At 35.8% G+C, this 7,500-nt stretch overlaps 1 protein-coding gene across 2 annotated transcripts in view; it reads right to left on the bottom strand.

The window, feature by feature from the left end:
• The window catches only part of LOC127004454 (transmembrane protein 87A-like), a 104,466-nt gene extending 100,170 nt beyond the window's left edge, over positions 1-4,296 (bottom strand). For both annotated transcript variants that reach the window (XM_050872180.1, XM_050872181.1), the window contains exon 1: positions 3,861-4,296. The gene's annotated coding sequence lies outside the window, so the exon portion shown is untranslated. The remainder of the gene's footprint in view (positions 1-3,860) is intronic.
• Positions 4,297-7,500: the final 3,204 nt, after the last annotated feature.

The raw sequence follows: 7,500 nt of genomic DNA, 5'->3' as shown, positions 1-7,500 counted from the left end.
ATTTATGAATAAAAGGAAACTTTAAAATTTTAGCCTGATTAAATACTTCAGTTGTAGAATCGAATCTTTTAAGGAAATAAATGCAACGAATTTTTTTGTTATGAACTACTATTATTCTATGTGAAAAAGATGGCCATGTGCTGCATGCCCAAATAGGAACACAATATATGAGGTGAGGGTAACACAAGGTGTAGTAAATGCTGATCATCGCCTCAGTAGTTAAATTATGCCTAATTTTATTATAATATTCCTGTAATTTTTGATAGTTTAATACATGTCTGATCAATGTGATGCTTCCAATTATGATTTTCATCAACAACAACCCCAAGAAACTTTGTATATTTGGCTCGTTGAATTAATTCCTCATTAAGAAACACTGGAGGTAAAATATAATTTAAAGACCTGTTTTGAAATAAAATGTAATTTGTCTTGGAAACATTAAGTTTTAATTTATTTGAATGGATCCATAACCTTATTTTCTATAATTCTAAAATTAAATTTAAGTGAAGCAAATAAATATTCTTTTCTTTCAATAATAAGGTGGTATTATCAGCATATACCATGAATTGAAATTTTGTACTGGCATTAAAAATATAATTTATATAAATCAAAAAGAGTGTAGGACCTAGTACCGAGCCTTGCGGTACTCCTTTACATATTGACTAGAATGGTGAATAATTCTGATTACAAAAGAAAATATCGTGATCTAAACTGTCATAAGCTTTTGATAAATCCAAAAAAACTCCAACAGCATACAATTTTTCGTCTAAGAAGGAATAAAACAGTATAAACAAAATGAAAAATTGCTGATTCTGTAGAATGTTGTGGCCTAAAACCATGCTGTTGATCTGCCAATAAGTTATTAGTTTCAAGATCATTAATTAAGCGAAAAGATATTATTTTTTCAAATACTTTATTAAATCATTATAAATCTGTTTGTGTTGTGTGTTGTTTGTATGCCCATAATGTCTGCTGACAGCCGATTTACACGTCCTTGTTATGTGTTTGTGATTAGCATGTGCTTAGGTGTGTGTTTGATTTTGTTATAACAGTATATTTTTTTCTCCCTAGATTGCTGTGTAAGTAAGTAAGTAAGTAAGTAAAGTAAATTTATTGCCGTAAGAAAAGGTATACATAAGTTATACGTACTTATAAAATGTAAATATATACAGCCACGGTCCATCGAGCCGAAGCTCCATGATGGACAGTCAGATAATATAATTCTTGAAAACATGAAAACGAAACGGATGAACTTTAACTACAGAGTATGGAAAAATAACTATTCAAATGTAATAATCTATGTAAATACACATTAATTATGAAAAGATAAAATAAATTCAAGTCATTCTACATAATACATTTATAACAATACAAATTATTTATCACAAATCCTATAATAATAATAATAATAATAATAATAATAATAATAATAATAATAATAATAATAATAATAATAATAATAATAATAATAATAATAATAATAATAATATAAAGAAAAAAAAAAAATCAAATTTGTTGATGCAACAAATATTTCTTTATTTCCTGCGTAAACCTGAATTTATTAGATGTTAGGAGAATTTTTAAATCAAGAGGTAAACTATTAACCAATTTTGGTCCAAAATTAATCACACTGTTTTGAAATAAGGTTGTTCTGAATACCGAGCAAACGAGATTGACATTATTACTTCTTGTATGGGATGAACTGTCTACCACTTTAAATATTATATTATTTTGTCGTAATTTTGTAAACATTAATAACAAGGTGAAGAATTTATGAATAATAGGAAACTTTAACGTTTTAGTTCAGTTGTAGAATCGAACCTTTTAAGGAAACAAATGCAACGAAAAATTTTGTTATGAACTACTACTCTTATTCTACGTAAATAGATGGCCATGTGCTGCATGCCCAAACAGGAACACAATATATGAGATGAGGGCAGCACAAGGTGTAGTAAATGCTGATCATCGCCTCAGTAGTTAAATTATGCCTAACTCTATATAATATTCCTGTAATTTTTGATAGCTTAATACATTCTGATCAATGCGATGCTTCCAATTAAGATTTTCATCAACAACAACCCAAAAAAACTTTGTATATTTGGCCTATTGAATGAATTCCTCATTAAGAAACACTGGAGGTAAAATATTATTTAAAGACCTGTTTTGTAATAAAATGTAATTTGTCTTCGAAACATTAAGTTTTAATTTATTTCATGGATCCATAACCTTATTTTCTCTAATTCTAAATTAAAATTTTAGCAAATTCATATTATTTTCTTTCAATAATAAGGTGGTATTATCAGCATATACCATGAATTGAAATTTTGTACTGGCATTAAAAATATAATTTATATAAATCAAAAAGAGTGTAGGACCTAGTACCGAGCCTTGCGGTACTCCTTTACATATTGACTAGAATGGTGAATAATTCTGATTACAAAAGAAAATATCGTGATCTAAACTGTCATAAGCTTTTGATAAATCCAAAAAAACTCCAACAGCATACAATTTTTCGTCTAAGAAGGAATAAAACAGTATAAACAAAATGAAAAATTGCTGATTCTGTAGAATGTTGTGGCCTAAAACCATCCTGTTGATCTGCCAATAAGTTATTAGTTTCAAGATCATTAATTAAGCGAAAAGATATTATTTTTTCAAATACTTTATTAACTGCCGGAAGTATGGAGACTGGGCGGTAATTATTTGTCACTTCTGTCACCTGACTTAAACGAAGGAATTACTTTAGCTTTTTTTTATGTGAGTGTGTGTTAACGTTACACCATGCTATTTTAGATGTCTTCCCTGCACTGTGTTCCATAATCATTATTTTCACTTCGTTGTGCCTACTCTTTAAATCCTGACTTTCATCCTGTTTCTTACACTGTGCTGCTTAACATTTTTTTTTCCATTGCAGTACTGATAAAAGATGAGAACAGAGCCTCCTTGATTCCAACGTATTGCATAGAACAAATTTAAGCTAATCACTCATTTATTTTATAGTGCAAAGGAATATGTACGGAAAAAAATCTTTCACTCTGCATAAAAGACGTGGAGTTGCACCAGAGACAACAATTACGCTGAACACCCCCCCTCCCCCCCACCCTCTCTCTCTCTCTCTCTCTCTCTCTCTCTCTCTCTCTCTCTCTCTCTCTCTCTCTCTCTCTCTCTCTCTCTCTCTCTCTCACCCTTTGTCTCCACCTATCTCTCCCTGCCTCCCTATATGTTATTCCTCCCCTTCCCTCCGTCCCTCTCTCCGTATGTCTTTCCTTCCTCTATCTTTGCTTCTCTCTTTCCCTCCTTGCCTCCTTACGTTACGCTATTGTGTGTGGTTTTGCGTGGTCTCAAACTCTCAATAGATGGCGCTGTATAGGCTGCTGGCATTCCCCTTTTTCTGTTTTGTAGCGTTGGGATGATTTTTTTCAGTCTCCCCTTCGCTTACTTGCTAGCGTTAAGAGGGGTTACTTTTCCATATTCCTTTCTATTGCCTTTACCGTGTAGCCAGCTGTTCCGAGCTTGGTGCTGCTGAATATTTTCCATTACGAAATAATGCCAGTTTGGGGAATGGATAATGTGTTAGGCAATGGTTCAGCAAGGTTCAGAAATGACGCTCAACAGGTAATTCTTATTTCGATTCATTTGTTAATTTGCAGAGTCCGGAAATAATCATGCTGCAAATTCTCATGTAACGCGACTCATTTCCACCTGAATGAGCGCAGAATACAATAGGCTATTGGTGGGGGATAATCAAATAAAATCTCTGAGATAAATAAACCATACAAAAGATAATGAAAAAGCAGAATATGGTAATTAAACACTGAGGAATCTGGCAACTCAACAAACAAGACAGTGAATCACTTTACCTCAACGAATTGCTTGCTTTGTATTTCTCCGCGATGGTACGGTGTGGTAGGACCCTGCTCACCCCTCCTTCTACCCCCTTGTTACAGATGACACCCTCCTTGTTACAGAGGCTGCATCACGGTAGAGCATACGCTTGAACTATGATTATGACATCACACCAACTGCCACGGGACTTATCGAGACAACCATCCGGTCCAGCTCTAGGAATTGTGCTTCTACGCCACGACACTCCCCTTCACATTTTCACTCGCCACAACCTAGCCTTGCCCCTTCCTATGGCATTCTTACTTCCAATCCATGCTTAGGACACTCGGCACTTTTTTTCCGCACAGATGGACACTTAACGAGGCCAGGAAATCGGACAAGCTGGTATATTTCACAAGGGCCAATGTGGAGTCGCCTACCGAGTCACAAAACTAACGGAAACTGGTTACAACGTCATTCTACTCCTCCAATCTTCAACGTCAACGTTTCTCATTGGCTGTTGAGTATCCTGTTTACAGTACTATCTTCACTCTTATCCGTAGTTCAACCGTAGTGCGTATATGATGGTATAAGAATTAATGTTGGTCTAGTGTCTGCTCTTACCAATATACCGAAACTTAAATGTTGTAATGTGTGTGAGGCGTTCACTACGAAACTTATAGCCTACTCTCCTTTAATTATCTTGTTCAGGAGAGAGAGAGAGAGAGAGAGAGAGAGAGAGAGAGAGAGTTGAGTACAAAGGGAGAGAACGGAGTGAGAGGATGAAACGATGGGGGGAACAAGAGCAAAGTTTGACGACGGAGATGAGGGGAAAGAGAGAGGAAGGTAAATAAAACGGTGAATAGAGTGAGAGGGACAATGTTAATGAGAGAGAGAGAGAGAGAGAGAGAGAGAGAGAGAGAGTACAAAAGGAGGAAATAATTGAAAACACCAGCCAGAGGGAAATTGAGGGAAAAGGGAGAGAAAGAGGGACAAGGAAAGAGGAAGAAGAGAGAGAGAGAGAGAGAGTAAATAGAATGGAATGAAAGCAATGACCAGATTCTCGATACTAGGCTACAGGCCAAAACATTTATAGCTACCATTTTCGGTTCAGAAGAGCATTAGTCCTTTTTAGAGTGTTCGCCTAATTAAGAGATGGATATGGTAATGTAGGGTCGGTAATTATCGCACTCAGTCTTAAAAATAAATGAGTTGGATCATTCACGCAGTTAAATATGTCTGTCTAGTGTTGATGTTGCTAGCCTAGGTTTGCATTATTCAGTTCTTGCTTGTTTTCTTTTCTTGTTTGCTTTGCTTGCGTGTTTAAGTAGCAGCATCAATAGTAGTAGTAGTAGTAGTAGTAGTAGTATTGTAGCCTTTCCTTTATACATACACAAAAATAATGCTCTCTGGGTAAACTTCAGTCAGCAAATACTGTAAATACTATGAAATAATTATTAACGGTCACAAGATACACAAGGAGCAGCCATGTTAAAAAAAAAAATAATTATATATACCTGAGGTGGTTTATCTAGCAGCTACACTTTAATTAATGGGTCTATACATTTTATGCTATAATACTTTTTAATTAGTTGATTTGTTTTTACCAACACAGAAATGTACATAATGATAAACTGTTCTTTTTATTATTTTATTTTTAAAACAATATTCGACTTCAAGGATGCGAACGAACAAGTTGGCGTTGACTGGTAACCTGACAATAGGGCCGACAGTATTATACGGATCCTCTCATTCTGGGTTTATGGATACAAACACATACATTTCGGAAATCGATTAATATAAAGAAGACTAGGATATTAATGAGGGAACCATTAAGCGTAATAATAATGAGTAATAATAATTCAAAGTTTAATCCTAAGCCGACGTCTCCTCCACAGCTCCGGAGAGGTGGACGAAATCAGTTTTGCCAAATTGAGAAAACTATCATAACGATATTATACAGCAGGCACGGCTTTTCCCCTATCGCCAAATACAATAGATAAATAAACAGAATAAAACAGGTGATGCCAGAGCTTACGTAACCCCCGAAGAAGTGAGCAAATTATAAGAATGGTAATAACCGTTTGGGAGGGTGGCGGCGAGATGGTTCTGGTAGCAGTGGCGCCGATCAGCATTCCAGGGTTGCCAGATGGCCTTTTCCGGCCAAATTAGTTAAATTTGACCGTGAACAGTGTTGTTTGGCCGTAGAGATCGGGGATTTTTACGGCCAAATTATTTGGCCGATTTTTGGTCGTTGTTTGGCTGAAATGCAGAAAAATAGCTGCTAAAAATACTACACGTAGCATGGACTGAAGAGTCAATTTTTGATGGTGAAATTCCTTTAGATTCTGTATCTTTTTGGTCAAGAGTACAGCAGTACAAGACGTCATCAGGGAAGTACGTCTTCAAAGAATTATCCAATTATGTCCTGGCTTGCCTAACAACCCCAGTCAGCAACGCAGTGGTTGAAAGAATATTTTCAACGGTGACTAACGTAAAAACAAAATCAAGAAATCGCCTTCATACTGACATGTTGGATTCCATCATACGAATTCGCTCGCACCTTCAGTTCCAAAATAAATGATGTAAGGACTTCAAGGTTACAGCTCGCATGCTGCAACTATTCAACGCTGCGAACATGTATGCCACTCCAAACCAAGAGGAAGAAATAGAGGATATACTGGAATACTTCAACTAACAACGTCAGTGCCTTACAAATGGTAAGTTTTAAAATTTGTTACCTTATTAATTTGTCTATGGTGCTAAAACTACATTGTTTATAACCATGTTGGGTCATGTACTCCGTCCGCGCATTTATTTTACATTTGTTTTGCGACGAAGTATTTTCTGCATATAATATTTTCGCATTTGGCAGAATTTACCTGAAATTTGGCAGGAAACTGAAAAAAATTGGCCGATTTGGCCGTGACTTTGGGTGAGATTTGGCCGTCAACTGCTGTCGGACATCTGGCAACCCTGCAGCATTCAGCAGCCAGTCGCCCATTTGAACACTCGAAGCAAGGGTGTGTTAGCACTAATTTTCCTACCCGTGAACCGCTGTGGATTATTATTTATCATTTTCATCCCTTTTAGCTGAACACCTGCACCGTCAGCACAAGGTAGGCCAGAAGTGTTTAGTTACGTGTGTGTGTGTGTGTGTGTGTGTGTGTGAGCTAGAGGAATAAAGTTTTTTTTTTTTCCCGGCCTGCTTGCTTTTATTTCCTGTATTTTTGTTTTATTTTCAACGTTTCTTTCTTCTCCTCCTCATTATCATCGTTGTTTTTTCTTCTGGGTTTGCTTATTTATTTCCTGTGTTTTTATTTTCTCCTCATTATCATCACTCATTTTTTTTTTCTTCCCCGGTTTGCTTGGTTTTATTTCCTGTATTTTTGTTTTATTTTCAACGTTTCTTTCTCCTCCTCATTATCATCGTTGTTTTTTCTCCTGGGTTTGCTTATTTATTTCCTGTGTTTTTATTTTCTCCTCATTATCATCGTTCTCATTTTTTTTTTTCCCCGGTTTGCTTACTTTTATTTCCTGTATTCTTGTTATTACTATTTTATTTTTATCATTTCTATCTCCTTCCCCTCCGCCTCCTCCTCTTCATTATCATCATCATCATGTAGACTATTCTCCCTCCTTTCATTCCTCCCTCCGTTCTTTCTTCCCTCCCTC

This window comes from Eriocheir sinensis, chromosome 28 (assembly GCF_024679095.1).
Source record: "Eriocheir sinensis breed Jianghai 21 chromosome 28, ASM2467909v1, whole genome shotgun sequence".
Taxonomy (NCBI): Eukaryota; Metazoa; Arthropoda; class Malacostraca; order Decapoda; family Varunidae; genus Eriocheir; species Eriocheir sinensis.
The sequence above is the reverse complement of the archived record's forward strand: the minus strand, read 5'-3'. Positions and strand labels throughout refer to the sequence as shown.